General features: G+C 37.6%; 1 protein-coding gene across 8 annotated transcripts in view; it reads left to right on the top strand.

The window, feature by feature from the left end:
• Positions 1-24,985, top strand: part of BBX (BBX high mobility group box domain containing) — a 268,097-nt gene that overhangs the window by 83,249 nt on the left and 159,863 nt on the right. The window lies entirely within an intron of this gene.

The following is a 24,985-nucleotide window of genomic DNA, read 5'->3' as shown; positions in this document are numbered from 1 at the left end:
TTTTGGTGCCCAAGCCCAAGCCCAAGCCATAAACTCTTTTCTAGCCCTGGATTCTAAAGATTTTCTCGTTTTGTTTTGTTTTTTTTTTCCTAAAAGTTTTATAGTTTCTGTTTTACATTTAAGTCTGTCACTCGTTAGGAATTAATTTTTGTGTAAGATGTGTCTGATGTTGAAGTCCTTTTTCTTTGTCCAGCCCTCAATGAGTTGCTTTTGTGCCTCAGTCAAAAATAAGATAACATGTATATACAGGTTTATTTTTGGGTTTACTTTCTCTTTCATTGATCTATGTGTCTGCTACTCCACCAGTATTCTACATTCTTGATTAACTGCTGTAGCTGTATTAAATCTTGAAATCAGGTACATTGATTGCTCATATTTCATTCATTTTCAAAATCATTTTAGCTATTCTAGTCCTTTGTCTTTTTATGTAAAATCTAGAATAAACTTGTTTATGTCTACTATACCTACAAAAATTTTGCTGGGAAATTTTAGGAATTATGTTAAAACTGTACAATGATTTGAGGAGAATTGACATTTTTATTATGTTTACTTTCCAGTTCTTGAACACAGTAAGTTTCCTCATTTATTTATGAACACAGTAAGTTTCCTCATTTATTTACATCTTCTTTGAATGTTTTCATCAATATTTGGTCAGCACACATGTGTTCAACATGTTTTACTACTTTTACAAATTAACTGTTTTAAGAAATATTGAAAGTGATATTCTAAAAAAAAGAGAAGAAGAAGAAAGTGATACTTTATTCTTTTGCATGGGGAGGAACAGAGAGAGAGGGAGAGAAAGAATATTAAGCAGGCTTCCATGCCCAGTGCAGAGCCCAAGGTGGGGCTCAGTCTCAGGACCCTGAGATCATGACCTGAGCTGAAATTAAAAGAGTCTGACGCTTGGGGACGCCTGGGTGGCTCAGTCGAGTGCCTCCCTTCAGCCCAGGGCATGATCCTGGAGTCCAGGGATAGAGTCCCACATAGGGCTCCCTGCATAGAGCCTGCTTCTCCCTCTCCTTGTGTCTCTGCCTCTCTCTCTGTGTGTCTCATGAATAAATAAATAAAATCTTAAAAAAAAAAAAGTCTGACAGTTAACCCACCAAGCCATCCAGACACCCCCATTTTCTTTTTATCCCCTCCCTCCCTCCCTCCTTCCCTCCTTCCCTCCCTCTCCCCCCCCCCTCTCTCTCTCTCTTTCTTTCTTTCTTTCTTTCTTTCTTTCTTTCTTTCTTTCTTTCTTTCTTTCTTTCTTCTTTCTTTCTTCTTTCTGCCTTCTGTGTTTTTGCAGTGGGTTTCTTATAGACAGCATATAGTTAGATCATGTTTTTCAATCCAGTGTTAATTTGTCCTTTTAATTAGTGCATTTGCTTCCCTTTTATGTTCCTTTACTTCCTCCATCTATACTTAAGTTGTCTAAAATACTTTACATACATTAAATTTTTTTTTTTTAATTTATGATAGTCACACACACACACACACAGAGAGGCAGAGACAAAGGCAGAGGGAGAAGCAGGCTCCATGCACCGGGAGCCTGACTTTGGACTGACTTTGGACTCGATCCCAGGTATCCAGGATCGCGCCCTGGGCCAAAGGCAGGCGCCAAACCACTGCGCCACCCAGGGATCCCCCCTTTATATACATTTAAAAACACATCAGACACTTATATTTGTTGCAGCCATCAAATATAATTTAGAAAACTTGAGATGAAGGGAAGCCTATTGTATTTACCTTATCTTTTTTTTTTTTTTTAAGATTTTATTTATCATGAGAGACACACACAGAGAGAGAGGCAGAGACACAGGCAGAGGGAGAAGCAGGCTACATGCAGGGAGGCTGATGTGAGACTTAAGATCCCAGAACTCCACGACCATGCCCTGAGCTGAAGGCAGATGCTCAACTGCTGAGCCGCCCAGGCGTCCCATATTTACTATATCTTTATCATGTTTTTTCTTTCTGATATTCCAAGGCCCCCCTTTTTTCCTTTTTATTTATTGAACTTCCTTAGCTACTAATTTTGTTTAGTTCTACTGTTGAAAATTTGAGTTTTTCTTCATGTGATTCCTGAAAGATTTTCACTGGGTATATGATCCTAGGTTGACAGTTCTTTTCTTTCAGCACTTGGGAAATGTGCCACTGTCTTCTGCTCTCATGGTTTATGATGAGAAATCTGCTGCGATTTGAATTGCTTTTCCTCATGTAGGTAAAGTCTCTTTTTTCTCTTGCTGTGTTCAGGATTTGGGATGGAGGTGACGGGGAGATAATTGCTTTTCAGAAGTCTGACTATGATGTGTCTTGCTTGGTATATATCTCTTGCCAAATTTGGAAAATTTTTAACCATTATTTGAGCTCTTTTTTTTAGCCCTATCCTTTTTCATTGGATTGCAATGACATATTTAGATCTTTAGTTATTATTCCATAGATACCCAAGCTCTGTTTAATTTTTTTCAGAAATTTTTTTTCTTTTGTTCAGTTTGGATGATTTCTGTTCAGTTTTCTCCTCTAGTTCATTTATTCCTTTTTTCCCCCTCAGTTCTGCTGTTGAACTCATTTATTACATTTCTTATTTTGGTTATTATGTTTTACATCTCCAGAATTTCCATTTGGTTCTCTTTTATATCTTCTTGCTTTGCTGAGACATTTTGTTTTCATTTGTTTCAGGCATATTTGCAGGCATTCATTGAAGTGTTTTTATAAGAGTGTTTTAAAATCTTCGTCAGATAATTCTAACTCCTCTCTCATCTTTTATTTACCATCTATTGATTGTCTTTTTTCATTCAAGTTGAGATATTCCTGGTTCTGATATGAGAAGTGACTTTCGATTGAAACCTGGATATTTTTGGCAGTATGTTGTTAAACTGTGGATCTTATTAACCTGTTTTAGCGGACTTCCCTCTGACAGTGCTGTAGCAGGGGAAGTGATGGGACCATTTTATTGCTGGCAAATGGGAACAAAAGTCTAGGTTATTCCCCACTTGGCCTCCACTGACACCCAAGGGAGTAAGAAGATCCTTGGTATTTCGGGCAAAGGTGGGAGTTGTGGTTATGTCTCTCCCCCACCATAGGTCTGTGCCAGTACTACCTTAGCTTGAAGGGATAGGAGTGTCTCATTAGTGCTTTTACACATGGCCTCCACTGATAGCAAGGGTTGGAGTGGTGGGGTAGTCTCGTTACAGTGGTCAAGTCCTGATACTCCACTAGACCTCCTCTGATACCAGCCGTGTGGGGAGAGGAAGGGAAACTGCTAGATGGAGCACTGAAGTTCTGTGGCTGCACTTTACCTACTTGTCTTCTTTTGATCCCACTTTATTGTGCCCCAGGGTTGTGGCTCATCCTTTACAGCCTGGTGAGGAGGAAGTCTAGATTTTTCAGTCAACCATAGCTGGCATTGGTGAGTTTTTTTCTGTCATTTTTGGCAGGTGGAGGGCAGTTGTTGTCTAAAAGTTTTCTGTCTGCTAGGCTGCCCTTTTCCTGATGCTTTGGTTAGAGACCGTTGACTTTTATTGGGACTTCTTTGACTGTGTCCTGTTGGCGTTTCTGGGTTGCTGGCTTCTTTAGTTCTAAGTCTAGAATATGTGGGGCAAAAAGAAAATACAGGGAGTTCACCACAGCGTTGTTCCTTGGGTTGTAAGTCCCTACCTAGTTTGCCTTTTTTCTGTTTTCAGAGGTTTATGATTGTTTTATATATAATGTCCTGTGGCTTCTAGTTGGACTTAGTGAGAGCAGTAGGGACAAGTACGTGTGTACCATCTGGGAGTAGAACTCCTTCACCTGCTTTTCATTGTGGCAAAAAATAAAAACACCTCGTACGTAGATGGTATTACAGATGATGTTATGGAGAACATACCCTAGAGTTTCAGGGAGAATTATTAACATTGGATTGGGTCTTCCAAAGATAGAGAGATTCTTATCTCAGGCAATTGAGATATCATTCAGCTTGAAGACCCGAGTTGCTGCCTGGTGACTGACAGTGACACAGTGTTCTTTGATTTTCTTTCCATGTGCTATTTTAGTCTTGGTTTTGTATATGCAGTAGAGCAGGAAGCATATTGGGTAGGATTACACCTTTGTAAGTCATTTTCAGTTCTGCTGTGGTTTAGGTGATTCCACTGGCCTTTAGTGGGATGGGCCAGATGCCCTTTCAAATCAGTAAATGGATAAAACTTACCTCTTATAAAAATGCTTTTAATCATAAATACTCCAGCAATTTATTTTTCTCTTTTTTTAAACTTGGCGCCTTAAACCTTTTTTACTTTTTAGATTCACTGGCAGTATAATTGGCTTTTTGCACAGTCCCATGAATTTAAAAACATGAATAGATGTTGTATACAGTTCAGTGTTAAAATTTAGAAAGCTTCAACACCTCAGATAATTCCTGTATGATTTATTTGGTGTCATATCCTCCTCCCAACCCTCAACCCTGGCAACCACTATTCTTTTATTCATTACTGTAGTTTTGTCATGAGGTGCATTTAGTATAAATGGAATCATATAGTGTGTAACCTTTTGAGACTGGCTTTTCTCACTGCCTGTAATTCATATAAACCATAGCAGTAGCCCATTCTCCTCCTCCTCCTTCTTTTTCTTTTCTTTTCTTTTCTTTTCTTTTCTTTTCTTTTCTTTTCTTTTCTTTTCTCTTCTCTTCTCTTCTCTTCTCTTCTCTTCTCTTCTCTTCTCTTCTCTTCTCTTCTCTTCTTTTCTTTTCTTTTTTTATTTTTTTGCTGAGCGGTATCCCATGAGATATATGTATGTAATTACAGTTTATTTGTTTGCCCGTTGGGTTGTTTCCAAATTATAGCACTTACAAATAAAGCCACTGTAAACATTAGTATACAGACCTTTGCATGAGTATAAGTTTTAATGGGAGTAGGATTGCATGGTTATATTATAAGTGCATGTTTATAAAAGAAATGTCCAAACTGTTTTCTAGAGCAGCTGTACCATTTTATATCCCACCTCCAAGTCCTATCTTTCCATCCTTTTCAAGTGTGTTTGCCTTTACTTGTTGGAGCATTTTTATAAAGTTTCTTGAAAAGTTTTGTCAGGTAATTTTAACATCTGCATCACTTCAGAGTTGTTGTCTATCGCCTTTTTCTATGCCAGCTGAGATTTTCCCTGTTTTTTCATATGCTGGCTAACTTTGGATTTTGTCCTGAACATTTTGATTATTATGAGACATTGGGTCTTTTAAAAATTCTATAGAAAATATTGATATTTTGATTTTAATAGGCAATGGATTCAGTTAATAAGTTCAGGAGTAAAATTCCAGCTAGCCCTCTGTGAGAAGTGGTTCCTAAGTCAGTTCAGTTTTCAAAGCCTTTTCAGTGTTCTTTGGATTTGTCCTATTTATTTGCCACCCAGTGGCTAATCTGGGAAATGAGCAGTGCTCTATCTGGTAGTTCAATTCTAAATGTCCATGTATGCTGTTTAAGGGCAGATCCATGCATGTATAACTTGGAGGGGAGGCCATGAGTTGTCTTAAAAAAGCTCTTCTCTGCTATCTCCCACTCTTGTTTTGGCTCTCTGGCTGGGAAGTTGGGGCTTTAGTGACTGTGTTCTATGGTGCAGTTCCCATGATTGTGCCCACACGTCAGGGGATAAGTGGTGGGAGGATATAGTGAGGATAAAAGCCACAGGTCCCATTCTTGGGACCTGTGATCTTCCAATCAGAAATGAAGGTCCCCCTTGCTCAGAGTTTTTGTTCCTATGGGCTTCTGTGTTTGCTCCCTCCCACTTCTACCGCAGAAATGCTTGGGGCCCAGCACATGACAGAATGGAGAAAATGGTAATTTACTGTTTTTCCTGTTTCCCTGTTGCTTAAGTAGCTGCAACATACATCCTGTCCAAGTTTTATAGTGACATTTATTGAGACCTCCACGGTAGAGTATATATACTCCCTCTTATCCAGACTGGAATCCATTAGGCTTGCTTATCTATTAGGCTGAAAGAATTAAAGGGAAGAGAAGAGGTAGGTCTAGGTTTCATGGAGTCTGAAGGTCATACAATTTGGAAGGCCTCTTTAAGGAAAGGAATACAAATTAGGATTATAAAATTAGGCACAGAGTTTTGGGATAGGGCTGTGAAAGGAAAGGACCCTAAAGCTTAAGCTCACTGGCTTTAATAAAAACCTGACTATGGGGAAAGATAAAACATAGTTGGATATTGATTATAGGTCGGGCATTGTGCAGGGTGTTTTTTATTCATCTTTTTTCTCAATATTCATAAAAATAAAAATACAGTCTTTTTAATCCCAATCTTACAGTTAAGAAAAACAGATTTAAAAAGTTAAATCATGCAGATATAAGGGGCTTTATAACTCTGATATTCTAATTCCAAAGCATATGGTGTTTTCCTGCCCATAGAACTTTATGAAATAAAGAGAGATTAGGAGAACTATATAGGCTCTTGGTTAAGAGCATAAGCTCAGAAGCCAGATGCTGGGGTTCAGCTTTGGTCCTATCATTGATTATGCGTGACCTCAGCCAAGTTCCTTAACCTTTCCTTAACCTTCTTCTATATGACTCTAAAATGGGGATAATAGAACTTCATAAGGTTGCTGTGAGTATTAAATAGTTAACATAAAGCAATTAGAATAGCTTCTGGCATACAGTAACTGCTTTTTTATCCACTATGTACAACTGCGCATTCAGATAAATCAGGTTTTATTTGCTATGTTAGCAGCCTTCTTGAGCTACAAAGACAGGTTACAAGCTAAGGGGATTTTTTTTTCACTTACTTACATATAAGTTGTATTAGGTGTCTGGAATACAAGCTGAGAAGTAGGTTACATATTATATAATTGATAATACTCTTACTTTTTGTCAAGAAGTAATTTTTTTAAGTCTAGGAATGTTAAATCTATTTAACAAGCAAAGCCAGAAGAAATGTTCTATATGGGTGATTGGAAAATCTGGACCATTATAAGTTAAATATCTTGGGGAAATGGCCAGATAATAACACGTAGAGGTAGAATAGTTCAACAAAAAGAAAAATATACCTTTTCCTACAGATGAACTGTTACACATTCCCAGGCTCTTCTGTAAAATGAAGACAGTAGTGTTAGTCTGTATTAGTTATCTTATTGAAATGACATGAAATTTAAAACAATAAGCATTTATTATCTCCCAGTTTCCATGGATCAGGAATTGGGGAGTGAGTGGCTTTGCTTTGTGACTCTGGCTGCAGTCAGGATGTCAGCTTCGGCTGCATCCATGTGGACCCTTGACCAGGGGTGGAGTACCACTGCAAGGTAGTTCTCTCACATGCCTGGAGAGCGTGTGTTTCATGGACTTGCTAGCCACATAGACCATTGCATATGACTCCTGGAGGTCCTCATGATCGTGCAGCTGGCATCCCTTCAGAGCAAGCAGCTGAAGGCAGATCAAGGCAGTATCCACAGTGTCTTTTATGACCTAGCCTCAGAATTTTCTTTCATTTTTGCAATAGCCTGATGGTCACACAGGTCATCCCTATTCAGTATGGGAAAGGGGCTGCTAGGATGTGGCCATCCTGGATACTGGCAACCTCCTTGTCTTTTGAGATTACTTTAACATTTAAATGAGATTATCCTTGGATAAGCTTTGGGAAGCCGGTAGGTGCTCTGTGCAGTAGCTGTTTATGATTACTGTGATTTTCACTGTTGGCTGGTCTGTGGAAATCAGTTTCTAGTTTTTTCCCTGCTACCAAGGAAAGTATACATGTCTCTGTGGAAAAGAGATGCCCACCGATAAGGAAAGTCTTGGTTGTTCTTGTAATTGTTCATTTACAAGCTGTGTTGGTTTTCACTTAAGTATCAAGTGTTAGTAGCAATTAGAGTTTGAGGCCCAGATATTGATAAATGCCATAGGCAACAATTTTGACCCACAGAAAACTCATTTAATTACCACCTAGTACATGATCATTGAGGAAAAATATTGTATTTCAAGTCTGATACATGCACTTTTGTGTGTGTGATTATCATTTAACTTCTACTTTCTGCAAGGTTAAGCAAGTTCAAAATATTTTTTCTTTTCTAAGTCGACTGCATCTTACTGTTGATAATGATCTCTGTGGCTTGTTTTGAAGAGGACACTTACTAAATTATTTAGAAATGTAACAAGAATGTTGTGCAAAAGAAAGCATGAAGAGAACTCTATAATGTTTTTCTTTTAAATGGTAATATATAAATATTTGGCCACTGGAGGGCTCCATATTTTAAAAGATTATATTGAAGATGTAGATGCTCACTGTAACCATTTTAATCAGTACAGAAAGATAGAAAGGGCTCGATATTTTTCAGCAAAGATTAAATCAGATTGTTGTTGAATATGAATAATTGTGTGCATGTACATATGGAGTGTTGATATTTGCTTCCTTTTCCTTACATTGGAATGAAAATAAAATATATTACATAATGTTTTCATAAATAAAATATCACAACTCTGATGTCACAATACAAAACTAGTCATTTTAAAGCCCCTCGGTAAACAAAGAGGTTGAGACAGATTAAGTACTTCTTTTCTAATCTCTCTCCTATATGTACTATTTTAAATGAGGAAACTTCCTGTTTTAGAATTCATTGAGGTTTATTTCCATTCAGTTAAACAAACTCTACAGCTATCTCAGTGAACGCTATGATGTAATTAATAAAATTCACAGAACATTAGGAGTCATTTTGAAATTGAGCCAAAAACAAAAGTAGATATGTGGCCTAAAATAGTTGGCAGTCACTGATTTTTTAATACTCAATATTAGCATTTCTTTAGTCCAGATGTGTAGTTTACATTGTTTTGTCCTGAAATCTGAGCACAAATACTCTTTTCCAGTATTAAAAGTAAAATGGAAACTTAAGAAATTGAGAAATTAGAAACACTTATAACAGGTATTGGTACCTGAGAGAAGTTATCTTTTTCTATAGAAACATTCTAGATAGGAAACCACTGTGTTCCTCAAAAACAGCAATTTTACTTCCTTGATCTTTCCCACTTGAAAGAAGTGTTTTGATTTCTTTATAATTGTGAAGTGTTTACTTTTTTAATGTTTGATCTGAGCTCAGGGAAGCCTGCAATTTCTAGAATAGTTCAGCATTTTTTTTCCCCTGATAAGATGTATGTCTCTTTGTACTGAGCTTGCAGAGCTGAGGCTGTGTGTTTTGGATGATCTGAGTTAGTTAAATTCCCCAGCCAGTAGCCTAGTCCCTTAGCACCTCCTCTTCACAAAGGAAGCTGTACTGCAAATTAATTGCTAATGAGGAGGAAACAAACCAAAACCGAAACGAAACAAAAACAAACAACTTTAATACCTGTTCATTTGAAAACTGTCCAGAATCTATGAATATATAAATCCCTACTGATATCTACATATAAGGGCCAGCTGTTAATAATAGAGACAAAGTTCCAAAAAAATCGTGAAGGGTAGTTGTCCTCAGCATATAGTACTAATGATGACACTGAGCATCATTATGGAATGATTTTAAAAAAATAAAATTAATTAATTGCCAAGTGACAAATTTCAAACTGTCAAATTAGGCAGTTTCACAGAAGGTAATACCCCTCTCCCACTACCTCCACTTATCCTGCCCACCACCCATTCACACTGCTCCACTGCTCATTAGAATGTTAAAGACAATAACCAGTGTTATTAACTTTGGGGTCTTGTGAGCTGCATTTTTTTTTTCTACAGAACAAACTACTTAGTGCCTAATGTATTTTATCTACTTAAATAGTAATCATAGCATATATCTGATTGTAGCCTACTGGCCATGCAGACAAATTCTGCCCTTCTACTGTTGTAGCCACAGAATGCATCCTTAATATTTGCTATGTTGCAAAACATATTTTCACTTCAAAGTTACGGGAGGGGACATCGACTAGAGCATGACTAACACCCACAGTATCTCCTCAATGCTGCTTCATGAGTTTGAAAACAGCTCTCATTGCTTGTGTCAAGAAACTTTCTTCCAATGCCCTTTTCACACAGATCTATTCATATATTTGGAATAAACTGATGAAATGCCTGTCAGGGTAAAGGTGCAGTCTTGGAATAAAAGAGAGTAAGTCTGAGCAATTGGATTCATTATTCCCTGTGACCATTTTAGCCTGGTGCTTTAACCACTTGAACTCACAAGGGCTATCAGTTTTTAATGCTTAATTTAGATCACTCAGTCCTTAAAAAAAAATTAAAAAATTTTTAAAAAAGGAGTGCCTGTGGCCGGCTTAGTCAGTGGAGCGTGTGACTCTTGATCTCAGGGTTGTGGGTTAAAAAAAAAAAAAAAATATATATATATACACACACACACACACACACACACACACACACACACACATACACATACACACTGAGTGATATATCTCCCCCCATAGTTGTTCTCATACCTGGCTGCACCTTGGAATCCCCTGGGAAGCATTTAGGTTTATAGATGCCTGATGTCAACACTACACATTATTCTCACTTAAGTGTTTAGGGTAGGAAGTGGCTGTTCAGTCTGCATTTTCAAAAGTTGTTACTTGTGTTTGTTGTCTTGGTTGAAAGTGGTTGATTCAAAAGGAAGCTGCATTGTGGAAACTTTGAGGCCCCTACAAGTTATGATTAAACAAATGTCTCAGAGTAAGCACAACCACTTTGCATTTGAATGTACTCTCTTCTCACCACTCCAACCCTGAAGACAAAAGCAAACCTGGTATTATTTTGGCTACTGACATGTTTTGAACTGAACCACTTAATATTTCTGGGGTAGGGAGGCAGGAAAGTGATGTTGGATTTTTAGATAGGGTTGGCCCTGTCCTGATGAATTTGTTGTTTCTGTCACCTACCAAAGTAGTCAGTGTACCTTTCACTTTTAAACCAGTTCTAGTGGGAAGCCTGGGTGGCTCAGCGGTTGAGGCTCAGGGCGTGATCCTCAAGTCCTGGGATGAAGTCCCACATGGGAGCTGCTTCTCCCTCTGCCTAGGTCTCTGCCTCTCTCTTTCTGTGTCTCTCATGAATAATAATAATAAAAATCTTCAAATAAAGCTCCCATTGAATAGGGATGCCTGACTGGTTCAGTCTGTAGAGCATACAACTCTTGGTCTCAGGGTTGTGAGTTCAAGTCCCATGTTGGATGTAGAGATTACTTAAAAATAAAATCTTTAATAATAATAATAATAATAATAATAATAATAATAATAATAGGATAGCGGCGCCTGCCTGGATCAGTAGGTAGAGCAATTCTTGATCTCTGGGTTGTGAGTTTGACCCCCACATTATGGGTACAGATCATTTAAAAAAAGAAAAGGATGTGATCTGGCCAAGGAAACAATTCAATGAGTGAAATATGCTTCAGTGTGTAGAGATCTTTTGAAATACGAGGGATTGTAAATGTAAGGAAAAGTCATAGAATGGTGTAGGCACCTGGCAGGCTGTAGCATGCTCCATAGGGAGTTTGGAACTTGAGGATTAGCATGTCCTGACAACAGGTCACCATGGACCCCTGAAAATAATCTCAGGCTACTTTCCTTACTCTTCCCTTAGTGCTGAGCTCAGGGAACTGTTGAGAGATCAGGCTGTGAGGGTTCCCTGAGACTTCAGATGACCTCTCTCATCTAGACTATAGGTTTAACCCATGTGTATTTGAATCATTCACAAATCCTGCTCTCTGCTCAACTGTTTTCTGGTTTATTCGATGGAACATTCCATGTAAAAGAAAGGAGTATAAACTGATCTCTGCCAACTAGAACATAGTGTTAGCTACCTCCTCATTTGTAACCACCTGGACATTCAGCTTTTCCATGATAGTAGGGTATTCCCATTTTGTCAATGAGCCCTTGGGCTCATTTTTGGGTTCATCCCCCATTTCACTCAGTGCATCTGACTGTTGTTGGCCTTATCACATCTACCTCACAAAATGCCCCAGGCAGGCGTGCTGATGGTAAGCCACTTGGATGAAAATAGTGAAGATATTTAGATGAAAAGAAAGCATGAGATAGTCAACCAGAGAATTTCTGTGCAGTGGGAGAAAGTTAAGTGTTGGGGGGTGGGGGTGGGGAACTACAGTTTCAAATAAGTCTTCTGGCTTAGGATATCTAGATTTTATGCAAGATTGTGGTTGATACATAGTATAAATTTTATTCTCCCATTTTGAGCTAAAACCATTCTCCTTGCTTAGAATCAGCTTAAAAACAACTAAAAAGGAAAAGCTAACTTAAAGCAAGTTTGGGGCTTCTGTTTTGACAAAGACAAAATACATTGTCTTTTTTTTTTTTTTTTTAAGTAGGGGTGTCTTGCATAGAAATGTTACCAGTGCATATGCATTTATTTTTTGCATTATCCATAGTACCCTAGTGACATTTCAATCCCAGATCATTTTTCCTAGCTACCAAAGGCCTTTTCTCTCCTCTCCAGTTGCTACCTATCTGACCTATACCCATAAATTATAAAATTTACTTTTAACCATAATAAATATCAATAATAGTTACTTAAAATTGTATGTATTTAAAAACTTTTTAAGTTATGTTTGCATATAACCTATCATTTTAAGAAAAATTCATTTATGGGAAGAGATCCTTTGCTCAGCTCCAAACCAAATTGAAAATGGTTTTCAGAATACTTACTTAATCTAATTGCCTTACTTTAGCACTGATAGTCAAGGGCATGCTAACCTGTCTCTATTACAGATCCTAGCAGGAACCTTTCATGGAGTCTTAGAAATGCTTATTTTTACTTGTTTATTAGTCCTTTTCACTTTTTGGAAGTATCTAGGTATATCTACATATAATTTATTTAAAGTTCATTTCTACTGAGGAAATAAAATATGAAAAGTTAGGTAGGGTTGTGAGAGTTTGTGTTTTGCTCTTATGTTAGGTGTTTGGGATAGCCTTTAGAGAAGGGTTCACAGAATAAAAATGTTCAGTTACAAAAAGAATTCACCAGGCAGGTACCAAAGTAGTTATCTGTACGGTGGAATTTTAACTGAAAGGGAATGTCCTCTGGCAGGGAACAATGGCAAACTCCCTCAGGAAGTCAATTATGAGGTTTGTTAATCCCACCAAAATATTAACCTCATGATCTTCAATCCCAGAGTGCCTTTTCCACCCTGCAAGTTCAGCTAAAAATATGCTGAAAAGCAAATTTCCTAAGGTAATGAAATAAAAATGTGGACCTAAATCTGTAAGATACAAATTAGAAAATAAGATCCCTAGTCAAATGCGAATATCTGACAAATTCTTTGCTCTCTTAAACTAGTAGCCTAATCTTTTGGGATGTTAATAAAATAATGATTAATAAAAGACACTTAGAAAAGCTTTGTGTTTGATTTACCCACCGATAATATTTTCTTGGAAATATTTTTTTTCTTATTTGTGAAGTTGATGAGTATAACTATAGCTATTGGTGCATCTGTCTTCTAAATATATTAAAATGGGAATAAAGACTTGTTATTATCAATTACTATAATAATTTTTATAGATTTGAATGTCTGTAAAGTGTTTTGGATTCCAAAGAACAGTTCTTGAATATAGATAAGAATACTGTTTGGTTTGAATTTCTTATATTAATCAGTTTCAATTCTTTGAAACAATATGAGCATAACTTAGGTTATAATTGAATTGTATTAATATTAAATCTTTGGTTATATGAAAAGATCTGTATTGTGTTTTAATTAGAACCTAGCACATGACAGTTTTTTTTAGTTGTCTAAACAATTTGACTACTACTGGCTTCATTGTAATTTAAAGTACAAATAACTAAACTTTCCTTTGTTCTGTATTATTGCACTAGCACATTGGGCACTTGGAACAAAGACATAGAGCTCTGGTTGCTGGGCACCATGACTTCTGGGCATAAATGGATTTCAAGCCTCATGGCTTCTAGCTCTCACTTGCTTTGATTTTAGAAAACTAGAGAATCTTGGAATGCTTGGATCTTAGACTAAGGCATAGAGATCAGTCATCAGTGCCCTATGTGAATCCCCATGTAATAACTCCTACTAAAGTTTCTGCTTGAATATCTCCATGGATGGAAAAATATCCAAGAGAAACTCACTTCATTTTTGGACAGATCTAACAGTTAGAAAGTGTTTCCTCCGGCTGAACACCCCAGACTGCCTCCTAGAAACATCTGTTAATTGATTACAGCTTTAAAGTCTGACACCACCTTATAAAATTATAACTGATACCTCTTCCTCATGAGACTCCAAAAGGGTATGTAACAGCATTTCTTCTTTTCCAGTGTAACATTTTTTTTTCCTTCAGCCATTCTGCCCCCAATAGGGTTGCTCAGCCCCTGATCTGGTCCAGAGGCACTCTGAGTTCTCCGTCCTCACCTGATACAGACAACCCTGGGTAGAGTGGGCTCTCGCCCTTCCTTGCTGAACGATGTAGTTCTTCTAATTCTAGTTTCTTTTTGAGTACTTTACACTGCTAACTTCTATTGCAATATGTCTTTTTACATGCTTTTCAGTTAAGGTAGGCATCCCCTGTTCTCTGCTTTCAGATTTTTATTTGTTACAATTGATGCTACTAAGTTTACCTGTTATTTTTCAGTGGTATAAACAAAGAATTCAGTGCTTACATATCAATCTGTGGATGTGCTTTCATGTTACTTACCTACTTTTATTACTCTGCATTTAGAGATTTTTTAACTTAAATTTAATAGTGCCTGTTAGCATGCAAATTTTACTCCTCAATATTGTAAATGTTTTCAGTCATTCATGTAAAAGCAGGTTTTGATGTGGAGGATGGTGGAGTGAAACTTGCTAGTACTTGTGGTAGGGTGAAGAATCTTTGGGGGGAGAGGAGAAGATTTGTGAAGAAAGTTTGAAGATACCAAACCTCAGCTTTAATTTTGCTTAGGATCAGTTCTATAGTACTTTTCTTCTTCTAATTTTAAATATTCATGTCACACATGAACCAAACACTTCTGTGTTTGTTGAGACTCTTTGTTGAGCAGTTGAATGTTCATGGGGCAGAAACTATGATGTTTCTTAGAACCTTCCAATGAAATGTAACGTTCTGGTTACAGCTGCTTTGTAGTATTCCTGAAATATGTATCATGTGATATATTGGTATTATCAGGTTCACATTAGCCTTATCATTGCCATCTCTTTTCCTGCCCTAATTCCTATCATCCTTTTTACCAAGAGTTGGGTTACTCAGTTCAGAGTGGTGGTGAAGGTGGGATGGGCAGAGAATTGAATTTTCAACTCCATTTTGTTCTGAGAAAGAAAGAATAGCTCAGCAAATAAGTAGAAGTGTTATTTGATTTCTCATATTGAAACTACAAAAGTGAGTTCCTTTAATAGTGTCTGTCCTCTCCTCTACCTCTGTTTATCTGATGTGCCATTTTCAGTTCTGTGTAAAAATAGCACACTTTAAAAACACTCCATACACACATTAAAATGGTTGCTTTGGAGGGAGGAAGCAGAATGAGAGTGAAGTATGGGATAAAAGGAAACTAATTAGTTAATTAAAATTATCTTGTTAGCAAAAATAATGAACTTTGTTGCAGGTTTTACTATATAAACTATAAAATTTCAAATCTAATCAAGTCTGTATTGTAGACTGTATCTTGAAGCTTCCCCAAGCTTCTTTATATAAAACTCTTGATGCCGACTAGATTCATGGAAGACTATGAATTACACGCCAGAATCAGAATCCACAATTTATTCCTATTCTTCCTGTATCTGTTCACCCCTAAAGTAGAGTTTTTCAACTCAAATTGAAGTTGAGTTTTAACGGTGTTGTTGGATCAGGTTTTTGGCACCTCTGAAAAATATAAAAGCATTGTTGATACAGCTAATGTTTAGAAGTATATCCTAGGTCTGAATTTACATTTAAATGATACTTCCTTATCTTCCTGATCTTACCTTCAAAGTAGGGAACAAGTACTTGTGTTGTTGCTTTTAAATTATAGCAAACTCTCTGGAAATCTGAGTAACCATAGAATTCAGTATTTAGAAGTTGAGATTTTTGGTTTTATGTGTATGTTCATAGGTAAACACATCACATATTTATGTTCAACTTTTATGAAAAAGGCCTGGGTCAAATAAGCTGATATGAGAGATAATTGTAAAGAAAATAATTTCCAGTACATTATATGATACCCAACTCTTTGGTTCTTTATTGAGTATGACTATAAAAGTAAGTCAAATTACAAAGTAGATTCCCTTTAAAAAATTGTTTATAGAATAGTTTTGGTATCATATTTTAATTCTTCAGAAATTGGTTGTTATTTTTATTCCCCTCCTCCTAGAAATCTGCACGGTAACTATCACAAATCAAAACGTTGTATTCCCAACTATCCCATGTTATGTTTTCCTCCTCTTCCTTAACCTAAGAAAATATATAATTTCAAGCATGGAAAAATGAATTGTGTGCCACTATCTATGTACATAAGCATAAAGCACACATAACAAATTTCAAGACATGGGAAATGCCCGTAGAATTGGTTTTAGATGTCAGATTAACATTAGCCAGTCTTTCAGTCTTTTTGCTGAAACCTGAGTCTTTTCTTTATAGGAAATATAAATTAAAAGAGAAATTAGTAGTTGCAGGAGTACAGGTTGAACATTTAAACATCTCTGATTGTCATAATGTGCCCAAAAATTGGAATTAATTTGTTGAAATTAGGATTTGAAATAAAGTAAAATTAAGTCAGTGCTCCCTTTCATTTCTTTTCAGGAGGTATGTATGGGGTCCTGTACTTTTACATTCTTTTTCTCTTTTTGCAACAAAAATGTAATCATTCTACTTTCTTTTCTCCTTTTTGCTTTAAGTGCTACTTTCTTTTCTCCTTTTGCTTTAAGTGCTAGTAATAGTAGAGAGTAACACATCTGTTGTTTTCTGTATTGTGCCCCGATTCAGGTTTCATACCCATTTCTCTCCCAGCCACAGTATCTGAGGAATAAGCTGATTGGCAAGCCTGTGTGCTCTTTCTATTCCTGAGACTTGGGTATAATTAGATTAGTCCCACCCAATGTACATGGTCTGTGAGCAAAGAGGAAAATTTTCCCAAAAATCAGAGTGCTTTTACCAGAAAGTGGGAGATACATGTACACTGGGTGGGCAAATACATTTATGTCTCATAATCTACTTAAGAAAAGCCAGTATAGAAAAATGCACTTTTGTGGCTGATTACTTTCCCATTTAAAAAAGGCTTTTACAATAAGTTTCCTTTTTAACTTGGAAATCTGATTTTGTTAATTATAAAATTAAAATTTAAAAATATTTACCAGCAGTTTTGTGAACCATGGCTATTACGGATGTCTCTAGGTCTGCTTCAGGATACGTCTTTAACTATTCACCTTGTATTCCGTGTAATCAGTGGCCCCTGGGGCTGTAGAACAGTGAGCTCTAAAGGGTTGCTGTACTGGAATCAGTGACAAAGGATTCCTTTGTGTTTACCAGTGGGAATACTTTAAGAATATTTTCTTTGATTTTTTTTTTTGATTTGGTATAATTTGAACCAAATATTTTATATTGCTTTAAATATTGACTGTCATAGGAGGAGTAACAGCTAATGCAGAGGCATTTATTGAGGCTTAGTGGAGCATTTGTACTATACAGAGGTTGTTGTTGTAGGGCATGTGCTTAGTTTTAATGGATGATGTAATTTAAATCGGTACTAGGTGTTTCTGGTGGGAGTCAGCATACTTAAAGGAGAGTTAACTGTTTATACATTCTCAACTGTCATTGTCCTGTCATTTTTATTTTATTATTTATTTATTTGAGAGAGAGAGAGAAGATGCGTATGTGAGAGGGAGAGCACAAGGCATGGGGAGTGGCAGAGGGAGAGGAGGAAGCAGGCTCCTCATTGAGCTGGGAGCAAAATACAAGGCTCCATTCCAGGACCCAGGATCATGACCTGAGCCAAAGGCAGATGCCTAACTGACTGAGCGATTCAGCAGTCCATCTTGTCATTTTTAGTCAGTATTTAATTTAAAAAAACTGTAATTATTTATTTTAACGAGAGAGAGGGAGATAGAAGGGCAGAGGGAGAAGGAGAGAAGCAGACTCCCGCTGATTGCAGAGCCTGAGGCAGGACTCTATTTCAGCACCCTGAGATCATGACCTGAGCCAAAATCAAGAATTGGACCCTGAGATCATGACCTGAGCCAAAATCAAGAATTGGATACTTAAAACGGAGTCCCCCAGGTATCCCATAGTCAGTATTTAGTTTTAATATTGTTAGAATGAAGTACATTGTCATTCACATTTTTTGAAGTTTAATAAACTCTATATTTTTAGGACACTTTTAGGTTTACCACAAAAGTGGAAAGTACAGAGTTCCCATAGACTCCCTTCCTCCACACACGTAAATCAACTTTAACATTTTTACTCCAAGGTATTTATAGGAATATTTAGAAACACAGAGATATTTTGCATTCTCATTTCTACAACTAAAAAATATCATTCTCTCCTTATAGAGTAGGAAGGGGAAAGAAGCCAAGAAGCATTCCCTAGCCTTCAAACCTGGAGAGTAGAAAGTTAGGCCCTATTTTATGATCCTTTTCCAGCTGAACATTATTGCTCTGAAGACCACAGGGAGAATAAGGATCTGATGTAACCTGGTCTGGAGCATCCTGCTGTTCTATTGGTGGCAAACTGGAGCCCTGGGTTCTGGCCTAGCTCTGACTCTACATTGCTGTGGTGCAAGGGGTTGAATGGAGTGGACTCCAGCTGTCATATGCCTCCAGCATCTATAATTCCATGACTTACTGGAATCTCTAGTGGGAAATGATGTCACATCCTGAAGGATTAGTAGTGTGGAGGAAAACCACTATGGAGACCTGGGGTATTTATTGGTCACAAACCAGGTGAATACCTTTTGTCCAGTCATTTAACCTTCTTGGGTTTGTCTTATTGTAATTGGACTTCCCTGTTTCCCTCTAGGGAAAGTTTCTTAGATCTTTCTGATTTAAAGTAAGCATTGCATAGTATTATTGATCCCAGGAACAACTGCTTTGTGAATAAATAACTTCAAATAGAGTGTATTGACACTTTCTGTGGGTCACCTTTGAACAGATTCTTTGTGTTTTCATATCAGGAATATTCTTGTAATTAACATATCTGGACCAGAGTCTTTCTGAAGCTAAGCTATTTACCAAATATACACTAAGGCACTTGAAAGGGACGAGGAGTCTTTCTTGAATAGTACAGGTTAAAAAAGATACACACACACACAATATAAAGTTCAATCGAAGTATGCTTTTTAATAATATCACACAATTTGGTTATATTTTTATATTTCTTTAAATTGTGCAATTTGATTCAAGAAAAAAACGGAAATGCTAGTGACGTTTACCTCTCAGATTTAAAGTTAATGTAAATTACAAAGGACTAACTTCCATTTTTTAACTGAATGACTTTGTACTAAGTTTTTTAAGTAAATGTGATTTTCTATATATTGTGAATTACTGTCGAGGTGGAAGCAGGTTAAAGGAACCCTTTCTTCAAGGGACAAGGTGGTCCTCCGGTTTCTCCACTGACTTTTATTCACAGAATGCCTCCCTGAAGGTTCAGGCTAGTTTCTAAAGTGTGTAGGCCAGGGTTTATTTGGTTTAACCCACGTAATGCATAGGCACGTTATCCCACAGGGCCGAGATTATCCTAACGTTTTATTTCCCAGCTCAGTGCTCAGTGGCTTGATAGAGCTAATGAATCTTCCCAAAGTACCTGGGGGTTCCCTGTTGGTACTCCTGATGTAGCTGCTGGCAAGCATGTTTTTATACTCTTCCTGGAAGTGAAACTCCTTCTGCCTTAAATGTGCAATTTCCCCTGCCTGAGAAGGTCAAAGGCACATTTATATAGTTCACAAGAGTATAAAAGAGGCATTCAGTGCTTCCCTGCCAAGCCAGCTGACGGGACTAATGCCTATTCATTTTCCACCTCTACTTCTGGAAACTGCAGAAATTCATGGTTCTACCATGGTCCCTGAAACAACAATCTAATGGCAAATGAGCGTTATAATAAAATATCCATATTATCAAATCAGCTAATGTACCTCGAAATTGTTAGGAGTAAAAAGTGGCTGTTCAGATTGTCAGAGTTAAACATATGTTAAAACCACCTAAATTAAAACAAAATCTACAGCAAAACCCCACTGGAAAAACTAGCAACTCACTTAGCATCCAAGTGCTGAGAATATTTAAGGCCAATTTCAGTGCATTCACAACACAACTCTGTTAAATGCTTTTCTATCATTTAGTTTTAACTCTACTGAGATTATTAACATTTATTGAGCATGTACTGTTATGCCAAGCCCTTAGTATTTATATCTTATAATAACTTAAGGCAACCTTTAGAGATGGAGGGAATGTTATCTCCATTTTGCAGGTGAGGGATGGAGATGCAGAGTCCCAGGAATTGGCCCATGGTTGCAGGGTAGCCAATAGTGGGTGCAGGGTTTGGTCCTTGAGGTCAGTGTGCTTTGCAGAACACTACAATGCCAACTATACTCCGTTCTCTGAGACTATGGAGAGGAAAAAAAATAGCAAATTGCATTACTTTCTCATCTACCCATGTTTCATGGTCCACTTTCTGATGTGAACCCTGCATCTTAGCCTGGTCGGTTTCCTCTCCCTTCCAGCATGCTTCTTCCCTGGAACACTCCTTTCTCCCATATCCTAAATTGCACTAGTGCTTCATGTTCCAGCTTTATTCATCTTCTGCATAAAGATTCCCTTGTGCATCCTAACTTTTGAATTCTTGGCTTACCATTTCGACATACATTGCTGTTATTACTTAACTGTGTCTAGGTGTGTATGTGAGACAGAGGGTGAGTGTGATCACCCAACTAGATCATGAGCTTCTAAAAAACAGCACCTCCTATACTACCTTTTGCAGTGTTAATACATGGTAGTCATTAATAATTTCTCAAGCTGTAGAAGGTTAGATCATTTGCATCTCTGTGCTGTTGGCATACAGCTAAGTGGCAGGTAGTTTTTAAAGCATAATTTTATAATGGGTCAGTATTGAGAGCTGAGAGGGAGAGGATTTCCGAATCTTTCATCTTGCTATTTTAAGAGGTTCATGTCAAATAGTGATTGCTAGAATTTTTGGTCTCTGCCTGGTAGTGTTTTCTAACAGCTTACTGGGAAGTCCAAACAGATGGACAAATCTGTGATGACTTAGTAGTTACTTTGGTTTACTGTCAGATATCTAGAGAACTCTTGCTTTGCTTTTATTACTGTGTTTAAGATTTCTCAGCCAAAAGGCCCTGGGTCATGAGGAAATGCAAGGGTAGGGGTGGGAAGGTGACAAAGAGGTACTTCAGATTTGCAATTTCTTTTAAGAGATTTCCATTTTCAGTATAGCTGACACTTGTAATATCTGTTAAAGATTGGTACCTGGCCAAAATGCCTGTGAAATAGCTGTGATTTAGGTTTCAAGTATGAAGATTTTAACAAAAGTGTTGGCAATATAATGTATGAATAAAGACAGCACTTGTTAAAAAGCATATATATGTATGTGTATATGTGTATGTGTATGTATGTGGGTATAAGTATATATATATCTCTCTCTGCATTTATCTTTGTTCATATGAAGATATTTTATTTCAGGAAGTGACTTAACTGGAAGTCAGACTATCAGCTTATTTCTAGGGAAAAAAAAGCATCCCTTGGCCTTTGGTGCACCACAGTGACCTGAGATGTGCAATTCACTGGCCAAAATTGCAAAACAGTTGGTATGCCTTTTCAGGACTGTGCTACTGATGCCACTGTTGGGGAGATTAAAGGGGTATGCAATAGAGTGGGGTGGGTGGGAGGCCTTAGGCACACAGAGGACAGGGAAGGCTTTCATTACATCCCTGGACTATGTTGTATTCTACAGAAGGGAGAGCTTGGCATTTGTATTTAAGTTTTTTTTTTAATATTTTATTTATTTATAGAGATGCAGAGAGAGCGAGAGGGGCAGAAACACAGGCAGAGGGAGAAGCAGGCTCCACGCAGAGAGCCTGACGTGAGACTCGATCCAGAGTCTCCAGGATCTCACCCTTGGCTGCAGGCGGCGCTAAACCGCTGCGCTACCAGGGCTGCCCTTAAGTTTTATTTGTAAGCATATAGTATATAAAAGAGTGAGATGGGAAAAATCTAAAAATTGTACTCAGGTAAAAAAAATAGTTCTAAGACAGTAAAATTCTTTTAAGAAAACCCTGCATTGTAAAGTATGGGGATTGGAATACATGTTCCAGGGCAAATGGAGGAAACTAGGGAAAGATTTAGTGACAGTGTAGGTATAAAGACTGTTATTTGTGACCTGGACTTGTTTTGGCTCTCAGAGGTCAGACTGACTCTTAGAGTAGAAACACAGTCTCTTTCAAAAGCGCAAGCATTGAAAATAATAATTTTCAAATGTGCTTTCTTGGCTTCTCCCTTTTGTTTTTTGTTTTCTTCAGGTGTAAAACCAGGAGTATCCTAGGTTCAGGAGGATGAGGAAAAAATCTATTTCCTTTTCTAGCAGTTTGGCTATTTTTGTTGTTGTTTCTGGTGCCATAAATGGAGAGGCATCTGTACCATGGCATTGTATCATGCCTAACAAAATTTTTTTTCCATTTGAATGTAATTGTTCCTTAGCAAATAATTGCAGTCCAGAATGACTTTTATTGAGCTTGATTGAATTAAGGTTATGTATGAAAATGAGTTAGTTAAAGCTTAATCTATTACCCAGAGAATTGATGAAAACATCAGAAAAGCAGTCATTCATGGGGATAAAATATTCTTCCATATAAGTGGGCAACATGGTTGCCTTGGAGTCCCTTCTGCACCGACGGGGTAGTAATGACACTAGGGTGCAAAACACACAGTGTTGGCATAGAAGGGGTTTTACCGTGATGTGCCTTTGAATGTTATACTGTACATTAACACTAATTGGGAGTCTGTCTCATTCTAAGAAGTGGCACCTCACCTTTTTTTTAGTATAATAAGCCTTTCAAAACGTAGCACCCCAAGGGGCAATGTGTAAGCTGTTCCAGAAAGCCAGTTGCTTTGGGATCGTTTAGTGGTTGCTGAGGCCCGATCTTTAAGATAGGTTTTTCACATGCCAAGTCAGATGTCCAATTTGTGGTTAAGAGGTAAATAATAGATATTAATAGATCGTTCTCCCACCTGCCATACAGTTTCGCAGAGGGAATCCTAATCTGTGGCTGAACAGTCCGGCGAGGTATGCATCCTCTGGGGATGGCAGGGTCACGGGTGGGAAACAGGCCTTGAAAAGGGGAAGGGCACAGAGTCTTAATGAGGCAGTGTAAACTAAGGATGAGAGTGAGGGTTGAGAGGAAGCCAAGGTGGGACTCAGAGAACACGGGCCTCCTGACCATGACCTGAGGCGAAGGTCTGTCCTGGCTCTGGTGGAAGTGCACGCTCAACTCTCCATTCTGCAGGGCTGTCTTCATGCCTAGGCATCTCCCCCAGGTCCCCCCACCCCCGGTCCAGACCCATCACACAGCCACCCCTTTCCATCGAATCAGAACCTTGTAAAGGATTTGTAACTTAAATGCAGAGCAGCTTATGCTGAAACTGCTTTTCTGAAACTACTCGTGGGTATTTGTAAGAGCCAGATAAAATCTGGAGTCTCTGAGGTTGGCTATCAGAGAACTCAAAGGGAGTCTGTCTCAGGCAGGATCTTCAGCCTTGAAATTGACCTCTACTCCATGGCTGATTCCCTGGCTTCTGCTAGTCCGTTAAGTTCAACAAGATTTCTTTGTTACCCTGAATTTTAAAACCCCTCTTGGTCACAGCATACCAGCATTGTCAGCCTCCTTACCTCTTCGTCCTGACTTATCCAGAGATGGTTGTATCACAGTTGATAAATTACAGAATGGTAGTCAAAATAAGGTATAGTTATGGTTTATATAGATAGATTAGTTGAGAATTTATTTCTGAGCTCCTAAAAGAAGTTCTGTATACAGGAAATGTTAGCATATTTTATTTCTCAGATAGCATATGCTCACTTTTTTTTTTTTAAAGATTTTTAAAATTTATTTATTCATGAGAGAGAGAGAGAGAGAAGCAGAGACACAGGAAGAGGGAGAAGCAGGCTCCATGCAAGGAGTCCGATATGGGATTCGATCCTGGGACTCTAGGATCATGCCCTGGGCTGAAGGCGGCGCTAAACCGCTGAGCCACCCAGGGATCCCATGTGCTCACTTCTTAAACTAAAAACAAAAAGTAAACAAGTCTTCAAACCAGAGTAAGAATTAAATGCACACCATCAAGTAAGGATGGGCCCTCCTTCCCCAGTTTTGGCAGTATAAAGTTTTCTTTTCATTTATGCCAATTTGTTTATCTGACAGTTTTTTATAGTTATTCATGATTTAGTCATTTATTTTACAGTTTTTCTTTCTCTCTCTCTCTTTTTTTTTTTTTTTTACACTGTTTATTTTAATGGTTCTTTTCTGTACTGGCTTTTATGGATTAAATGAAGAAAATTATGTAATTAGATATATGAGAGTCTATTTTTTAAAACCGTATTTTTAATAATGTTAGTTGCCTGTTTTATGATCATTAGACTTCTACACCACTCCTTGAATTTTGGAATTGTACGTTTCCTTAGTAAACACATAGTCATTTAATTAGAAGGTATTCACATGTGTCCTTTGTAGTTTGCTTCAAAGATCTGGATTTATTTTTTCATCCATACTCGTTTTAAAAAATAGGGATGAATGAGTAGTATCTTGTATGAAACCACATGAGACCATTTAATATTTTATTCATTGCTTCTAGCTATTGTTATCTGCAGTAGCACTGGGTGACAACTGAATCATCTAAGTCTAGAAAGGATTTCTCAGATGAATCATTACTCATTTTTTATATTTAATGTAAGTTCTTCCGTGTCGTGGTGGCTGATTAGGGAAAAAAACTTCAGTAGAGCTGTAAGCCAGTAGGTGATATCCGGTTTCACATCCAGTAGGGTGTGTTAGAGCCTGCTAATTGTAAAGAAATATCATAATCTGAAGTGGGGTAGGAAATTGTCTCTCTTGGTTGAGTGTGAATTTAGTATGATCATTGAAGCATTCGAGAAACTAAACAAATGTA

This window comes from Canis aureus, chromosome 35 (assembly GCF_053574225.1).
Source record: "Canis aureus isolate CA01 chromosome 35, VMU_Caureus_v.1.0, whole genome shotgun sequence".
Taxonomy (NCBI): domain Eukaryota; kingdom Metazoa; phylum Chordata; class Mammalia; order Carnivora; family Canidae; genus Canis; species Canis aureus.
This window is presented reverse-complemented; position numbering and strand designations above follow the sequence as displayed.